Raw genomic sequence first — 19,998 nt, forward strand, 5'->3', positions numbered from 1 at the left:
CTACCCTAATTGTCAGGGAATTCATCTAACAAAAATAAATTATATAGAGTATATTGCCCCTTTAAATGTTGATCGTACCAATTTTATGTACAGTATGTTCTATATTTACCTTGCAACTGCTTTATAATAGGGAGAGGATTGACTTTCCCTTTAATGATCTGTATTAGTGATTCTATAAAGATGCCCTCAGTGGTGGTGATTAGATACATGCATAGAAAACATTATCATGCAAAGCTGATTCTGACAGCAAAGCTAAGCACAGGTCAATCTTCTCATCTGTTCCCATGAGCAGCCCCAGTCTTTCCGCCTCACTGATCGAGACTCCCTGTTAGTCATAAGCCATTATGTTTATTGAACTTCTCATAAAACTCGTTATAAAATGAAAAATACTAGATTATAATCCCATTTATGTGTAATTTTACAGCTGTTTTACAATTACCACCACATCACACACAATGCAAGGCCATTACTATCTCCTATTTACTGCCCTTTACTCTTTTATATCTCATTTTATGAAGCTGCATGCTGCACTTCAGATTTCTGCTTGATCGAACCTACAGGTTCCATACATTAAATTAAGGAATTTTGCAGGATTGCTGCCCTAGAAGTTAAAAGTCAGGCTGGAGTGACAAAGGGATGCATCCCACTTTCCTACCTGTATACCTGGATACTTATTCTTGCAGTCTTACACCTATCACCTGCTGTCATCAACCTTCCTGGTACCATTTCAATTGCTGTAATGTATTATGCTTTCTAGGAGGTCACTGCACCATTAAACTGTCAAAAAATCCTAGACATCAGATATTAATCATAAGACATTCTTATTGGTTTATCTTGTTTTAAAATATGTCTGAAAAGCAGAATTGTTAACGGAAGTTGTAATGGTTGAATATTTTATTACTGAGTGTTATGGATACACAGCTGGAGGGGTCAAGCAGGCCCCACCTCTATTATCACTTTGTCACAGATGACACAGGAGAGGCCACACAGATCCCACTACTAAAACCGGTTTGTCAATGGAACGCAACTCCTCCGACTCCAATCACAAGGGCAATTATGCAATGGGATGACGACGAGTGATGAACGAGACCTCGGCTGCTACTAGGCTGGTTATTGGGGGAACTAACAGTGAGCGTATGTTGTAGATCTTGACTTCATATTTCTTATCATGATTTTACTGTTACATAAAGATCTAACATGGCCTGGCTCACCTTATCTATAGGTCTGTTATTAAGTTGGAGGGATTCTAGTGGCCCTATGGTGATGTGTATGAGTGTGTCACATCCGTCCCCTAACTGCGATGCTGAAAATATATATCCCATAAATATCAGGGAGATACAAAACCTTAATATTCATATCTGGACAATGGAGACACAAAGGCTGGAACACTCTCAGTAAAATCCTTTGATCCTGTAATTTCCACTTCTGCATAAACAAATCTCATTTTGGCAGCTGGTTCCCAGAGAAGATAATTCATGTTTAATTACCTGGCCACTGCAGGAGGTATCTGCTTCAAAGGTTGCTTTAATTAGTTTCTCTCCCCCTAGCTATCCCACTTCAACAGTTGGAGTGCCAGCTCTTCGCCAAAGGTAGTTTTCCCTTTTCCCCATATATTCAATGTGAGGGGACATTTCCTGGAGATGTCTTATGATTTTTAATTTTCCTATGTGACACTAGGGTCATAAGTTTTGGACAAGCTCTTCTTATTAGAAGGGTCTTTGGATAAAAAACTTAGCTTACAAACTATCCTTCTGCTTGGACCAATCAGCTGTAATCTGGGGGGAAACCTGGCAGTAAAACTGCAGACCTGCAGTTGCACTGGCCGATAGTTATTTGTAAGATTCTAACACTAATGGCTCATTATTAATAATATTAGTGCAATGTGAATGAGTTTAGCGACTGAACGATGTGTGCGAGAACGCTCCTTCACCATGTAGAAAATCGTTTAGGCATGGAAAAAATGCTCTTTAAATTTTTTAAACTTGTGCAACGTAATTGTTGATTCGTTGAAAGATTAGAATGGACAAAGGATTAGTGGAAATTGAAAACAGGTATACTTTTCAGTCATCGCTTTATTAAACGTCACTTGAAAATAGGTGTGAAAGTGTTCGGAGGCAATTGTTGAGTAGTAGGAGTGCTGGAACGAGTACAAATTCATGAAATCGATTATAATCCTTCATGTATATTTCAAGATATACTATCATATTATTATATTACTGTTCATATAAACGCATGAACTTTTTTATAGAACAGTTTAACTCTAATTCGATTACATTTTCTTTGCAAAATATCAGCGGAAATATTTGTACAATACTTTATAAATTCATGTATTTGTAATAAATGGTCAAATTTATAGGATTTGAATGCAAATCAATGTGACTGAAGGAGTGGTGAATGTAGGAACCAAGTGACAGGTACAATACACTGTATTACAGAAGTATTATCGTGTATTATATCAGCATTCAAAGTGGAAACTGTTCATATCCTTCAGAGGGAGAAAGTGGAAAAAGTAAAACAAATGTTTTTGAGAATTAAAAAAAATTAGGCTTAGTGAAGAAAAGGAGCATAAAAAGAAGTATGTGTGCCTAGGTTGAATGCATCTACACTTCAGATTATTTGTGCGTGTGAACACAATGCATGATGTTCATTGTTATGGTGTAATGATCAATATCCAATCATTTCATTGACGTTTCCTCTCCTATATAAACACTTGTCCGCCATTGTCTGCTGGTCCCGAGTGATGATCTCACTGTTTATCATTTATATGATTTTCTGCTCGTGTATTCATGTATTGAATTCTTAAGTCAATGTCTATTCGAATCAATTGTCTTTAACGATGAGTGAAACTGTCAAAATTAAAATTTGACATTTCTCTTGAATTTAGAAAATTTGGCATGGGATTCAAATGAAATCTTGATTGTTATACTTTGGGTTGTAAAATATCCCTCACCTCACCACTCATCTGGCTCACAGCCACAAGCCCCTGTCCAGTCTTACACATAGCTCTCTCTGGCATCATGCAACTTCCTCTTTGGCTCTTCAGGCATTTTAACTTGATGTCAGGTTTTTTGGCGCAGTGTAGGCCTCTGTCTGTCTATGACCGCAAAGGCCTACTTAGTGCTAGAAGCCCTGAGGTCGATGGGAAGACGCTTGATGTGCCGAAGAGAACTTCACACACACAATTCTGGAGAGAACTGTTAAGAAGATCAGGGAGAAAGCTGCAGGAGAGGTGAGCAGTAAGGTGAGTATTTTTGTTTGTTAACTCGCTTTACTGGCCCTCTACAATTCAGAAAACTTTAGGCTGGCTGCTATTTTACTGAACACCCACAAAACAAATAACAAAAAATTCCAACTTTTTGTAAAGTTCGAAGTTCAGTTTGCCTCACTCTGATTCATTCAGGGTCTGTGTAATACTAGAGAGGACAGGTTCTCCAGACCAAGAAACACTCTTTGTAACCCACCTTAGCTAAAGCCAAGACTTGAGTATCCTGAACAAAGAACCTCCATCTAACAGTTCAAGTTCACTGATAATGTGTTTGAAAATGGAATTTCTAAATTGATTACCCCTTTCAAGAAAAGCACCACTTTTTGGTTAAAAACAATGGTTTAAATGTTTGCAACTCATGAGACAGTATATAAAAATACAACACATCTAACCTGTCTAGAATATGCCAAATGTATTAAATTAATAATGTGTAATTTTGCAACATTTTGGCATTTTTTAAATTAAGGGTTCACTTAAATTGCATTAACGGGGCTATTCTGGCATTATTGGGCTGAATGGGCTTAGACTTTAACCTCTTCCTACAATAGGAAGTGAATTAACATCCTGGGTGGGATTTTTTCCACAGTCTTCTCTGACTCTTTAGGCAGCGTTTATCTCCCACAGTACGAAAAGTTCGGCTATAAGAAATCCAACATGCCGAATCCTTCTCTCCTCTAACTTCATCTGTTGAGGGAGAATCAGTAGACCCCCATACACATTAGACTGTCTGATAGTCTCATTTAGACTAAGTGCATGGGGCTTTAAATTTAGAGGGGTTGTATATGGCTTTTTTTTTAAATCAAAGCCCCATGCCTGTCCATGGGTTATGTCTGCTCAGCAACAGAGAAGTGATTAAAGATATGATGATACCACACACAACCTGGCACTGGTGTGGTACAGGTTTTGTAAGAAAGTAAAAAAAGAGCATAGATCGCACCTCCAAATATTCATATGTTGATCTAATGCCGCTAGACTGAACATGAGGTTCTTAGTTTCTTAGTTTAAACCCTTGTGACTGAGCCAATTTTGTACTTAATGACCAAGCCAATTTTTACAATTCTGACCACTGTCACTTTCTGAGATTATAGCTCTGGAACGCTTCAACAGATCCCTCTGATTCTGACAATGTTTTTTCATGACATATTGTACTTCTTGTTAGTGGTAAAATTTCTTTGATATGACGAGTTTATTTATGAAAAAGATGGAAATTTGGCAAACATTTAAAAAAAATGTAGTAATTTTCAAACTTTCAACTTTTATGCCCTTTAATCAGAGAGTCATATCGCATGGGCAATGTTGCGTTTGGAGACCAAAACAGTGGAAACCCCCCAGTTCTAACTCCAACCCTAGCACAGCCATAACCCTAACCCTAACCCGAACACACCCCTAACCCTAACCATAACCCTACCCACAACTCTAACCCCAACACCACCCTAACCCCAACACCACAACCCTAACCCCAACACAACCCTTACCCCAACACAATCCTAGCCCCAACCCTAACCCTAGCCCAAACCCTAACCCTAGCCCAACCCTAACCCTAGGTCTAACCCTAGCCCCAACCCTAACCATATCCCAACCCTAACACTAGTTCTAACCACAACACTAACCCTAGCCCCAACCATAGCCCAACCTTAACCCTAGCTCTAACCCTAGCCCCAACCCTAGTCCAACCCTAATCCTAGTTCTAACCCCAACCCTAACCCTAGCCCCAACGCTAACCCTAGCTCTAACGCTAACCCCAAACCTAACCCTAATGGAAAAATAGACAAAAATATATATTTTTTAATTTTATTATCTTTGCCTAACTAATGGGATGTTAAAGGGGGTCTGATTAACATTTTTATTGGATCACTGTGATAAGGTCTATCAAAGTGATCAAAATGAACCAATAGGAAAAATCTCCCATTGTTGCTGGATGCCGGCCGGCAGATCTCAGAAGAATACGCTGAGGGCCAGGGGACTGAGACGGAGGGACTCGGGGACATCAGAGGCACTGGGGGGCTCAGAGGACCTCATTTCTCCCTCTTCTGATGTGCAAGATCATATCAGAGGAGAGAGAAATAAATGGGAAATCTGACTTTTTTTGTGGTTGTCATTATTACATGAATATCTGTGATCGCAACACTGGGGACAGTAAAAATCTACCTGAATCATGTTCTTTGGGCTCTCAGCTACTCCTGGTAGTCAAGACCCCGGAGAATTTCCGACGCTGGTGGCCGCTATAACCTTATTGATCAGCGCCATTAAAAAGCAACGCTTAGGAATAAGTACCCTTAACTGCTTAAAAGACATATTGGCGGTCGTTAAGTGGTTAACATTCTGATTCAGACTGTATCAAGCTCACTGCCATGCCACAGCGAACCTCTCAGTGGGTCCCTCTCTTCCCATTTGGCATAGGTAATTTTAATTTAGCAGGAGACTCCAAAGAAAGGGGTCCAGCCTATTTTTGCTCTCACTTGAGAGCTTGAGGAGGGTGAGTTTCAATGCTTCTTTTATTTGGTGTTCGTGCTGTGTGGCAGCCATTGTCGATGTGGATTTTTGCTGGTGGGGTGGGTCAGTCTGAAGTCATGGGGACTTGGGTGTCGTGAGGCACCAGGCCTTCTGCCCTGCTGGTGATTTGTCGCTGCAGCGGTGGTCAGCGCACAACTCCGCTCCTTTAAGGCGATAGTGACCCACTGAGAGGTTCGCCGTGACGTGGCAGTGGGCATCATGCAGTCTGAATCAGAATGTTAAACTTAGAGCCTCATGTTCATTTATATATGTTTTTGCCTAGGAGGTGCGGTCCATGCTCTTTTTTTGGTTTGGAATAAAGCATTAATCTTTTTCTAATCTTAGATAACGCCTTTAATCCACCACTGATTTATGACCTAAACTTGTTAGTAATTTACCTAATTTCAGCCGAAACCTCCTGCTTGCAACAAGCCCAACCTTATGGCACACACCTCTCGCGCTCCTTGAGTACATATTATAATCACCCTTCACGTCCTTATTTTGTAAACATTTAATGAGGTATTTGATGGCAATACATAATTTATGGAAGGAGACTAACGCCTCCTGAATAATTCTTTATGTTTATATAGCAAGGTGGTATTTCCAGATCCTGGAGCTTTCTGCTAAACACTCATCAATATTTAGGATCCACTAGAAAATATGAGGAAACAAAAGTGATTCCTATCTTAATAAGCTTTTGTCTCATTTAATCAGTGTGTCCCAGTGAAACTGTGGTAATTTAGTATCAAAGGAAGAACATACATTGATGTCTTGTGTTATCCCACTTAAGATACAAAGAAACAAGTCCAAAACTTTCAAAGGAATACATCTGGGGATGGCACAGATGTAGTAGAACTGGATATGTCATTACACTGTTACTTTTAAGTTGCTGAGCTAAAGAGGTAAGAGTGCTTACTTGGACCACTCCTCCTCCTCTTTTACACAGGGTGAAGACAAAGATAGGTCAAAACCTTATATTCCATACTTGCCAACTAATTGATTGGTGGGCACGTAATATTACATTTCAACTGTGAAGTCTGCTGCACTGAGGAGTCGAGGACACCATTAATCCTGAACAAATTCTCAACTCCATTTGCTGAAATGCAGCCACAAATTTGCAAGGAATCATATACCATGCTTCACTGTTCCTGCAGACAATCATTATTTTGACAAGTGACGTGCCTTCTGTTGCAGCCAATATTTCACATTTTGACTCCTCAGTTCAAAGCATCTGCTGTCCTTTTTCCTGCACCCTATTTTCTGTGGTTTCATGCATAGTGGAGTCCCTTGGCCTTGTTTCGATGAAGACCACTCCCGCCAGACTTCCCCAAACAGTAGATGGGTGTAGATGGGTCCCACCACCTGTTCAGAGTTCTGAGATGATGGCACTGCTGGACATCTTCCAATTTTGAAGAATGAATTGTCTTTTGATCATACAGGAAGTACCATTAGGGCGACATCAGATTGGCTCCATATGTATTCTGCAGTTGTAGGAAAAAGACCCCAAACTTACATATAGCCAATATCATTAAGAAATGTATTTAGTATAGAGAAGAACAAGGAGTCTCGAAAGTGATGATATGGCCCTGATCTCAATATCAACAAGTCTATCTGGGACTTCATGAAGAGACAGAAGGATTTGCAAAAGTGACATCCACACACGATCTGTGGTTAGTTCTCTAAGATGTTTGGAACAACCTCTCTGCAGAGTTCCTTACATTGTTAAATAGTTACATAGATTGAAAAAAGACCTAGGTCTATCAAGTTCAACCTTTCTCCATCAATTATACATTTTTTGTCATTAAATTATCTATAACCACCAATGTTATATGTACTGAGGAAATCACCCAGACCTTTTGTAAACGATGCTGTGGTATCTGCCATTACTATCTCCTGGGGTAAGGTATTCTGCAGTCTAACTGCTCTAACTGTAAAGAACCCTTTTCTATTTAGCTGCCAGAATCACCTTTCTTCCACCTGTAATGAGTTCCCCCTGTTCCTTAGTATGGTCTTTGGAAGGAAAAAGTCTTGTGTCAGTTCTTTGTATTGACCACACATATATTTATACATATAAATTATATTTTCTCATAGTCAACTTTTTTCTAAGCTAAACTAGCCCAACTTTTCCAACCTTTCATCCTTTGTGAGACCTTCCATCCTTTGTAATAATCTAGTTGCCCACCTCTTAACTGAATCTAACTTCTGAATATCCTTTTTAAAATGTGGAGCTCAAAGCTGGATCCCATATTCTAGATGTGGCCTCACAAGTGATTTATAGAGGAGTAACAATATGTTGAGATCATGGGATTTTATCTTTTAATAAACCATAAACTATTATTATTATTATTATTATCATTATTTACTATTATAGCACCATTTATTCCATGGTGCTTTACATGTGAGGAGGGGTATACATAAAAAAAACAAGTACAATAATCTTAATCAATACAAGTCACAACTAGTACATGAGGAGAGAGGACCCTGCACATGAGGGCTCACAATCTACAAGGGATGGGTGAGAATGCAGTAGGCGAGGGTAGAACTGGTCGTGCAGCGGTTTGGTCTATCGGTGGTTACTGCAGGTTGGAGGCTTGTCAGAAGAGGTGGGTCTTCAGGTTCTTTTTGAAGGTTTCGATGGTAGGCGAGAGTATGATGTGTTGGGGTATTGAGTTCCAGAGTATGGGGTGATGCGCGGGAGAAATCTTGTATGCGATTGTGGGAAGAGGAGATAAGAGGGGAGTATAGAAGGAGATCTTGTGAGGATCAGAGGTTGTGTGCAGGTAAGTACTGGGAGACGAGGTCACAGATGTATGGAGGACACACATTGCGGATGGCTTTGTATGTCATGGTTAGGGTTTTGAACTGGAGTAGTTGGGTAATGGGGAGCCAGTGCAGGGGTTGACAGAGGGGAGAGGCTGGGAATAGCGGGGGGACAGCTATATTAGTCAGGCAGCAGAGTTTAGAATAGATTGGAGGGTTAGAGGGGAGGCTACAGAGCAGGAGGTTGCAGGAGTCAAGGTGGGAGATGATGAGGGCATGGATTAGGGTTTTTGCAGATTCTTGGTTTCGGAATGTACGGATCCGGGAAATATTTTTGAGTTGAAGACGGCAGGAAGTGAAAAGAGCTTGGATATGTGGTTTGAAGGAGAGATCAGTGTCAAGGATTACCCAGAGGCAGCGAGTTTGTGGGACTGGGGAGAGTGAGCAGCCATTTACTTTAATGGGTTGGTCTGTTTGGGGAGTCGAGTGAGATGGGGGAAAGATGATTAATTGTTCGCTTTTGCAGCTGCTGCCTGACATTGAGTACTGCTGCTAAGCTTACTTGTAACCAGAATACCCAAGTTCTCCTATTCTACAGTCCCGACTATATTCCCATTTAATATATATGCAGCAATATGATTACTCCTTCCAAGGTGCATTACTCTACATTTATCTGCAGTAAATGCCTTTTCAGACATCTTATTCAGATCGTTTTGTAATATTACAGTTAAGGTCAGTTTAAACCCTTTTCTACCATTGGACGTACTATTCCGTCCATGTGGGGTGGGCCCTACTTCCCAAGGATGGAATAGTACGTCCAGCGGGATCAGCCACGCTCACGGGGGGAGCGCGGCCGATCGCGGCCGGGTGTCAGCTGACTGTCACTGCTGACATCCGGCACTATGTGCCAGGAGTGGTCACGGACCACCCCCGGCACATTAATCCCCAGCACACTGCGATCAAACATGATCGCAGTGTTCCGGCGGTATAGGGAAGCATCGTGCAGGGAGGGGGCTCCCTGCGTGCTTTCCTGAGACCCTCGGAGCAACGCAATGTGATTGCGTTGCTCCAAGGGTCTCCTACCTTCCTCTCCCTGCAGGCTCCGGATCCAAAATGGCTGCGGGGCTGCATCTGGGTCCTGCAGGGAGGTGGCTTACCAGAGCCTGCTCAGAGCAGGCGCCGGGAAGCCTCCAGGAGTAGTGTTGAGCATTCCGATACTGCAAATATCGGGTATCGGCTGATATTCGCTGTATCAGAATTCCGATACTGAGTTCCGATATTTTTGCAATATCAGATACTGGAATCAGAAGTTCCCATAGTGCAATTATGCACTATAATGGAGTGTGGGTGGTGCGTGAGCAGAGACTGCATGTGTGTGTGTGTGGGCGGGGTCTGTACATGCCTGCCAGGGCTCTGTGCAGCGTGCCGGGGCTCTGTGCGGGGCTCTCTGCGGCATGCCGGGGCTCTGTGCAGCGTGCCAGGGCTCTGTGCGGCGTGCCGGGGCTCTGTGCAGGGCTCTGTGCAGCGTGCCGGGGCTCTGTGCGGCGTGCTGGGGCTCTGTGCGGGCTGCCGGGGATCTGTGCGTGTGTGCATGCATCGTCCGATGGGACTACAGAACCCATCGGACGATGCCTGCAACAATGACAGTGATTGACACATTAGCCAATGATGGGACAGTAGTAGTCCGATCATCCGGCTAATGTGTTGAATATAAAAAAAAATACTACATACATACTACATACATACTACATACTGTACATACTACATACATACTACATACATACAACATACATACATACTACATACATACTACATACATAAAACATACATACTACATACATACATACTACATAAATATACATACTACATACATGCTACAGTACATACAGTACATACATACTACATACATACTACATACATACAACATACATACATACTACATACATACTACATACTACATACATACTAAATACGTACTACATACATAATACATACATACTACATACATACTGTACATACATGCTACATACATACTACATACATACATACATACTTCATACATACTACACACATACATACATACTACATACATACATGCTACATAAATACTACATACAATACATACATACAGACATTCAGTACATATAACATAGAGTACATACTCACCATCACTTGTCAATTTGTTCCCCGAAGCCAGTGTCATCTGTAAAAAAGATTAAAATAACAAACAACCAATCTACTCCCTGTCCGCAGAAATCCACGAGTGTCCCATGACGATCTCCCGTGGAAAACGGCAGCATCAGCTGATGCAACCGCTCTCCAGGGGCTCCAGGAACACAATGATGGGAGGAAGGTATCCTTCCGCACTGTATTCCTCCGCCACTGTAAAAAAAATAGTCCCTAGTCTCACTTTATGCCATTGCTGTGTGAGAAATTTTCCCACGCAGCAATTGCCATAAAGTGAGACTGAGAGGTTACTATAGTTCAGTGATGCACTGCAGGAGCCATTGTCTCCTGTCAGTGTGTCACTGAAGGTCCTATAGAGCAGTGACATCACCCGATGTCACTGTTCTATAGGGGAGCTCGTCGTGGGACACTCGTTATTAATTGGACTACGGCGGACAGGTAGTATACGGTTTATTATTTTATGTTTTTTGCAGGCACTGAAGTATGGTAAGTATGGTGAAATGAAGAATATTAAAATACTTTTTTCTAATGTGTGTGTTTTATTAACCTTTTCCTACTATTGGATTAATAATGGATAGGTGTCTTATTGACACCTCTCCGTTATTAACCCGGCTTAATGACACCTTACAATAGCAAGGTGACATTAACCCTTTATTACCCCATATCCCACCGCTACATGGGAGTGGGAAGAGAGGGGCTAAGTGCCAGAATTGGTGCATCTTACAGATGCGCCATTTCTGGGGTGGTTGCGGACTGGTATTTGTAGCCGGGGAGGGCCAATATCCATGGCCCCTCTCTAGGCTATGAATATCAGCCCGCAGCTGTCTGCGTAGCCTTTCTGGCTATAAAATATAGAGGGACCCCACGTCATTTTTTTGGGGGGGTCCCCCTATTTTAATAGCCAGTAAAGGCTACGCAGACAGCTGCGGGCTGATATTCATAGCAGGCTACAAATATTGGCCCCTGGCCGTCGGCTTTCCTCCTCTGGCGCAGAAAATTGCGTTTTTTCCGTATTTTTCCGTTTTTTTTTTTTTAAATTCAACTCTCCTTAAGGAATCTTTCACACTTACGTCGGTACGGGTCCGTCGCTATGCGTCGGGCCGACTTACCGACGCACGTTGTGAAATTTGTGCACGACGTGGGCAGCGGATGCAGTTTTTCAACGCATCCGCTGCCCATTCTGAAGTCCTGGGAGGAGGGGGCGGAGTTTCGGCCACGCATGCGCAGTAGAAAATGGCGGATGCGATGGACAAAAAACATTTTTTTGTGCCGACGGTCCGCCAAAACACGACGGATCCGTTGCACGATGGACGCGACGTGTGGCCATCCGTCACGATCCATCGCTAATACAAGTCTATGGGTAAAAAACGCATCCTGCGAGCACGTTTGCAGGATCCATTTTTTTCCACAGGATCCGTTTTTTTCCGCCGGATCTTTTTCTGCCGGATCCGGTTTTTTTTCTGCCGGATCCGTTTTTTTCCACCGGATACGTTTTTTCCCTCAGGATCCGTTTTTTCGCAGAATCTGTTTTTTTTCCACCGGATCTGTTTTTTTTCCACAGGATCCGTTTTTTTCCACCAGATCCGTTTTTTTCCGCCGGATCCGGTTTTTTTTCTGCCGGATCTGTTTTTTTCCGCCGGATCCATTTTTCCCGCCGGATCCGTTTTTTTCCCACCGGATCCGTTTTTTTCCGCCGGATCCGTTTTTTTCTGCTGGATCCGTTTTTTTCCACCGGATCCGTTTTTTCCGCCGGATCCGTTTTGTCAAAACTCGCCGGATTGTGCCTGACGGCAAAAACCTGATGTGTGAAAGCAGCCAGATATTTGGATAGAAACATCTATGTATCTATAGATATATCTATCTATAAATATATCTATAGATAGATATATCCATAGATATATAATAGAAAGGCCAATGCTTCTAAGACTACTTTCACACTTGCGTTTTTAGAAATCTGTCGTTTTGGGAAAAAACGGATCCTGCAAATGTGCTCGCATGATGCGTTTTTTACCCTTAGACTTGTATTAGCGATGGATCGCGACGGATGGCCACTTGTCGCGTCCGTCGTGCAACGGATCCGTCGTCTTTTGGCAGACCGTTGGCACGAAAAAACGTTCAAGTGAACTTTTTTTGTCCGTCGCGTCCGCCATTTTCTACCGCGCATGCACGGCCAAAACTCCGCCCCCTCCTCCCCGTACTTCAGAATGGGCAGTGGATGCGTTGAAATACTGCATCCGCTTCCCACGTCGTGCACAAATTTCACAATGTGCGTCGGTACGTCGGCCCGACGCATAGCGACGGACCCGTACCAACGCAAGTGTGAAAGATTCCTTAATGAGCGTTGTATTAAAAAAAAATGGAAAAAAACGGCGTGGATATTGGCCCCCCGGCTACAAATACCAGTCCGCAGCCACCCCAGAAATGGCGCATCTGTAAGATGCGCCAATTCCGGCACTTAGCCCCTCTCTTCCCACCCCCATGTAGCGGTGGGATATGGGGTAATAAGGGGTTAATGTCACCTTGCTATTGTAAGGTGACATTAAGCCGGGTTAATAACGGAGAGGTGTCAATAAGACGCCTATCCATTATTAATCCAATAGTAATAAAGGGTTAATAAAACACACACACATTAGGAAAAAAGTATTTTAATATTCTTCATTTAACCATACTTACCATACTTCAGTGCCTGCAAAAACCGTAAAATAATAAACTGTATACTACCTGTCCGCCCTAGTCCAATTAATAACGAGTGTCCCACGACGATCTCCCCTATAGAACAGTGACATCGGGTGATGTCACTGCTCTATAGGACCTTCAGTGACACACTGACAGGAGGCAATGGCTCCTACAGTGCATCACTGAGAGGTTACTTTAGGACAAAGTCTCACTTTATGGCAATTGCTGCGTGGGAAAATTTCTCACACAGCAATGCCAAAAGTGAGACTAGGGACTTTTTTTCAGTGGTGAAGGAATACAGGGCAGAAGGATACCTTCCTTCCGTCATTACATTCCTGAAGTCCCTAGAGAGCGGTCGCATCAGCTGATGCTGCCGTTCTCCACGGGAGATCATCGTGGGACACTCGTGGATTTCTGCGGACAGGGAGTATATTGGTTGTTTCTTATTTTAATATTTTTTGCAGATGACACTGGCTTCGGGGAACAAAGTGACAAGTGATGATGAGTATGAACTCTATTTATAATGTACTGTATGTCTGTATGTATGTATTGTATGTAATGTATGAATGTATTGTATGTAGTATGTATGTTGTATGTTTGTTTTTTTTACATTCAACACATTAGCCGTATGGTGGGACTACTACTGTCCCATCATTGGCTAATGTGTCAATCACTGTCACTGTTGCAGGCATAGTCCGATGGGACTTGTGGTCTGTAATAATTATAGGGTATAATTCAGGAGACTCTTTGCGTGGAACAAGACAACAGGACACAGTTTTATAAGTGGTAAAGTTTATATTATCACACGGTGATTCAAGCAGGTGCAGAGAGAAACTCAAGTCCACAACACTTGGTGCAAATAATAAATGCAGCTTAGCAGTCAATAGGAAACTTCAGAGGTAGATGCAAACAAACAGAAAGTCTATGAAGCACAGTTATACTTGAGGAAACTTGACACAAATAGATCCTTGACTTAGTCCAGACACATATAGATATGCTATTAGGCAGTTCAAATAATATCTTAGCTCAACCAGGGAGGCCTGGTTAATAGTCTCAGGTTTTGCAGAGCAGAAACAGCTTACATGTCCAGCAAATGCAGATGGAAGTAACACAAGCAGCAGATGAAGGAGGATTACTGAACACTGGTGTATGCAGCAGGAACTCAGAGCAGAGTGGCAGGATCTCCAACACAGGTTCACAGGAGCAGGTGCAGGTGCAAGGCCAGGGAGTAATCAGGAGCTGGATGCAAAGCAGGATAATCTAGCACAGACTGAAGGCTGGGGTGGAGTTTTATGGCAGGAAGACAAGTGCACATGAGACCAAAGACGCCATGTTGGAAAAGGGCAGTAATGCACAAAAGGTAAAAAATGTTCAGAGTCCTGACATAGTCCCATCGGACTGCAGCCCGCACTGAGCCCCGGCATGCCGCACCGAGCCCCGCACAGAGCCCCGGCATGCCGCACAGAGCCCTGCACAGAGCCCCGACCCGCCACACAGAGCCCCGGCACACCGCACAGAGCCCCGCACAGAGCCCCTGCACGCCACACAAAGCCCTGGCAGTCCACACAGAGCCCCAGAACGCCACACAGAGCCCCGCACAGACCCCCGGCAGTCCGCTCAGAGCCTCAGCACGCCGCACAGAGCCCTGGCACGCTGCAAAGAGCCCCCGCAGCCCGCACAGAGCCCCGGCAGGCCGCACAGAGCCCCAGCAGGCACGCACAGAGCCCCGGCAGTCACGCACAGAGCCCCGGCAGGCTGCACAGAGCTGCGGCAGTCCGCACAGACCCCCGAGATGCCTGTACAGATCCCTGGCAGGCCGCACAGACCCCGTCCGCACACACAGACACGCACGGTGTCCGCCCACGTACCGCCCACAGTCTTCCCCCCTCCGGAACAGGATGTAGAAGAACAGAAAGCCCCGGCACGCCGCACAGAGCCCCGCACAAAACCCCCGGCATGCCGCACAGAGCCCCGGCATGCCGCACAGAGCCCCGCACAGAGCCCCGGCACGCCGCACAGAGCCCCAGAACACCACACAGAGCTCCGCACAGACCCCCGGCAGCCCGCACAGAGCCTCGGTACGCCGCACAGAGCCCTGGCACGCCGCACAGAGCCCCTGCAGCCCGCACAGAGCCCCGGCAGGCCGCATAGAGCCCTGGCAGGCACGCACAGAGCCCCGGCAGGCACGCACTGAGCCCAGCAGGCTGCACAGAGCCCCGGTAGCCCGCACAGACCCCCGAGACGCCCGTACAGATCTCCAGCAGGCCCGCACAGACCCCGCCCGCACACACAGACACGCACAGTGTCTGCCCACGCACCACCCACACTCTTCCCCCCTCCGGAACAGGATGTAGAAGAACAGAAAGGGCTTATTTACATCCCAATATTTGTGTCCCATTGACTTGCATGGGTATCGGTATCGGCGATATCCGATATTTTTTGGATAGCGGCCTATCCAATCCGATACCGATACTTCTTGATATCGGAAGGTATCGCTCAACACTATCCAGGAGTGCACTTCAGATCGCTGATCTGACACAGTGCACAGCAAAGTGTCAGATCAGCGATCTGTCACTTTACTGTGATGTCCCCCCCAGGAGCAAAGTAAAAAAAAAAAAAATTCCTAAATAAATAATAATAAAAAATATATATTGTTCCAATAAATACATTTCTTTATCTAAATAAAAAAAACTATAAAAGTACACATATTCAGTATTGCCGCGTCCGTAATGACCCGACCTATAAAACTGTCCCACTGGTTAACCCCTTCAGTGAACACCGTAAAAAAAAAATGAGGCAAAAAACAACGCTTTATTATCATACCGCCGAACAAAAAGTGGAATAACACGCGATCAAAAAGACGGATATAAATAACCATGGTACCGCTTAAAACGTCATCTTGTCCCGCAAAAAAACTAGCTGCCACACAGCATCATCAGCAAAAAAATAAAAAAGTTATAGTCCTCAGAATAAAGCGATGCAAAAATAATTATTTTTTCTATAAAACACATCTAGATAAGTTCCTTGGGGGGTCTAGTTTCCAATATAGGGTCACTTGTGGGGGGTTTCTACTGTTTAGTTACGTCAGGGGCTCTGCAAATGCAACATGACGCCTGCAGACCTATCCATCTAAGTCTGCATTCCAAATGGTGCTCCTTCCCTTCTGAGCTCTGCCATGCACCCAAACGGTGGTACCCCCCCACATATTGGGTATCAGGGTACTCAGGACAAATTGGAAAACAACTTTTGGGGTTTAATTTCAACTGTTACCCTTGAAAAATACAAAACTGGGGGCTAAAAAATAATTTTTGTGGGAAAAGAAAAGAATTTTTATTTTCACGGCTCTGCGTTATAAACTGTAGTGAAACACTTGGGGGTTTAAAGCTCTCACAACACATCTAGATGAGTTCCTTAGGGGGTCTACTTTCCAAAATGGTGTCACTAGTGGGGGGTTTCAATGTTTAGGCACATCAGTGGCTCTCCAAACGCAACAGGGCGTCCCATCTCAATTCCAGTCAATTTTGCATTGAAAAGTCAAACGGTGCTCCTTCTATTCCGAGCTCTCCCTTGTACCCAAACAGTGGTTTACCCCCACATATAGGGTATCAGCATACTCACGACAAATTGTACAACTTTTGGGGTCCAATTTCTTCTCTTACCCTTGGGAAAATAAAAAATTGGAGGCGAAAAGATCATTTTTGTGAAAAAATATGATTTTTTATTTTTATGGCTCTGCATTATAAACTTCTGTGAATCACGTAATGGGTCAAAGTGCTCACCACACATCTACATAAGTTCCTTAGGGGGTCTACTTTCCAAAATGGTGCTATTTGTGGGGGGTTTCAATGTTTAGGGACATCAGGGGCTCTCCAAACACAACATCTCAATTTCAGTCAATTTTGCATTGAAAAGTCAAATGGCGCTCCTTCGCTTCTGAGCTCTGCCATGCGCCCAAACAGTGGTTTACCCCGACATATGGGGTATCGGCGTACATTTTTATTTAAACATTCCAAAAATTCCTGTGAAACACCTGAAGGGTTAATAAACTTCTTGACTGTGGTTTTGAGCACCTTGAGGGGTGCAGTTTTTAGAATGGTGTTACACTTGGTTATTTTCTATCATATAGACCCCTTAAAATGACTTCAAATGAGATGTGGTCCCTAAAAAAAAAATGGTGTTGTAAAAATGAGAAATTGCTGGTCAACTTTTAACCCTTATAGCTCCCTAAAAAAAAAAAACCAACAAATTTTGGTTCCAAAATTGTTCTGATATAAAGTGGACATGTGGGAAATGTTACTTGTTAAGTATTTTTGTGTGACATATCTCTGTGATTTAATTGCATAAAAATTAAAAGTTGGAAAATTGCAAAATTTTCCAAATTTTCGCCAAATTTTCATTTTTTTCACAAATGAACGCAGGTAATATCAAAGAAATTTTACCACTGTCATGAAGTACAATATGTCACGAGAAAACAATGTCAGAATCACCAGGATCCGTTGAAGCGTTCCAGAGTTATAACCTCATAAAGGGACAGTGGTCAGAATTGTAAAAATTGGCCCGGTCATTAACGTGCAAACCACCCTTGGGGGTAAAGGGGTTAATATCATGCATAGCTTGCTGTCATCCGCAAAGACTGAAACTTTACTCTCAATCCCATCCACAAGGTCATTAATAAGGGGATAACAAAGAATCGGTCCTAGTACAAATTTTTGTGGTACCCCACTGCTGACTATATCCCATTTAGAGTGTCTACCATTTACGAGCGCCAACTCCTTATTTCCTATCATTTATCCAATTTCTTACCCATCTGCATAGAGTTTTCCCTAGTCCCTGCTTCTGGAGCTTCAGTATAAGGCTGTTAAGTGGTACAGACAGGACCGCCACCAGGAATTTCAGGGCCACATACTGGCAAAACTTTTGTGCCCCTTTTAGAGTCTGCCCAGGCTCTACTCCAGCACTGCCTCCACCACCTCAAACCTTCCACAGTCTCACCACTCACTCTTGGAAAAACTCCACTTCTACACCTCGTCCTCATCAATTACACATTAACAGTTCCTGTAGAACACCAAGTCACATACATAGCCGTCAGCTTTTGTTTTGGCCAAAAGATTTTTTAAACCTTCCACCATGACAAGGTAGTCTTTTTTGGCTGGGCTCTACTCTGCTCTAACCTATTGAACATTTCTTAAAATATCCAATAGGTATATTTTTATATATTTTTTAAGATGATGTGGCACATACATTTTTTAAAATGACCAATAATACCACATACAAGGGAGAAATACCGTCACACCATGACCAGACCACATACTAGCCCTGCATAGTAACCAAATAATACCTCATACAGGCAACAAATACTGCCACTGACAGTGACTGACAATGAGCAAATGTGTTATTTGAGCATGCTCGGGTGTTTTCCGAGTATCTTGGCATGCTAGGATAATATGTTCGAGTCCCTGTGGCTTCATGTTTTGCCGCTGTTAGACCGCCTCAACACATATGGGGATTGCCTAATAGTGACCAAATACTACAATACTGATCATTAATAAAAAGCACAATACTAATATTATTGTGCCATTATACACAAGAGCTCAGTATATAGCGTATAGAGTGCAGGTTATACAGTGGTCACCAGTGACATTATACACAGGAGCTCTGTATATAGTGTCAGTGTACAGCTAGTACAGTGATCACCAGTGACATTATTGACAGGAGTGCTGAAAATAGTGTAAAGTACATAGTAAGTGACTCATCGGTGAAGTCTTTAATTGAAGTCCTTCATCTTTGCTTTTCTTCATCCAGTACAGACCACCATAATTTCTTCCAGCCAGAACACGTCTCTGCAGAAAAACAGTTATCTAGAGCCCCACTTCCAAAGCACATTTCCCCACTTTTTCTCAAACCTACACTATGCAGCTGAATACAGACGTGCATCCTCCATTAATATATAATTAGCTATTATACAACCCACCATTCCAAATATATGTTGTAATCCACCACTGTGTCCCCACTAATTATAAATATCCATATTTCCTACCCAATAAATATATAAATTAGTTAGAACCTGTACTCTTTACCAGTCACATTCCTGCACCTCAACACCATCCACTCTGTACCTCCCAGTCTCCCGATTCATTATATTTACATGCCCCCCTCCACCCCAATTCATCATCATTTACTGTTCCCCATCCACAATCTCAATACATCATCATTTACTCTCCTCATCCTCAAATCATTATCATTTGCTGTACCCCATTCCCCAGTCTCAATTCATCACCATTTGCTCTCCTCCCAACCTCAATTAATAATCATTTGCTTCCCCCACCCTCAATTTATTATCATTTGCTTTCCCAAACCCTCAATTCATCATTATTATCATTTGCTCTCTCCCTCACCCACAATTCATTATAATTTGCTGTACCCCACCCTCAATTCAACATTTGTCGTCCCCAGTCTCCCGCCCCCAATTCATCATTATTTGCTATCTCTCACATCAATGCATCATGATTCACTGTCCCTGTCCCCCACCCTCAATTCATCATTTGCTGTCCTCCACCTCCAATACATCATTACTTGTGCACCAGCACATCAAAACATCATTGTTCATGGACCACCCT

The sequence above is a fragment of the Ranitomeya variabilis genome, chromosome 4 (assembly GCF_051348905.1).
Source record: "Ranitomeya variabilis isolate aRanVar5 chromosome 4, aRanVar5.hap1, whole genome shotgun sequence".
NCBI classification, from domain to species: domain Eukaryota; kingdom Metazoa; phylum Chordata; class Amphibia; order Anura; family Dendrobatidae; genus Ranitomeya; species Ranitomeya variabilis.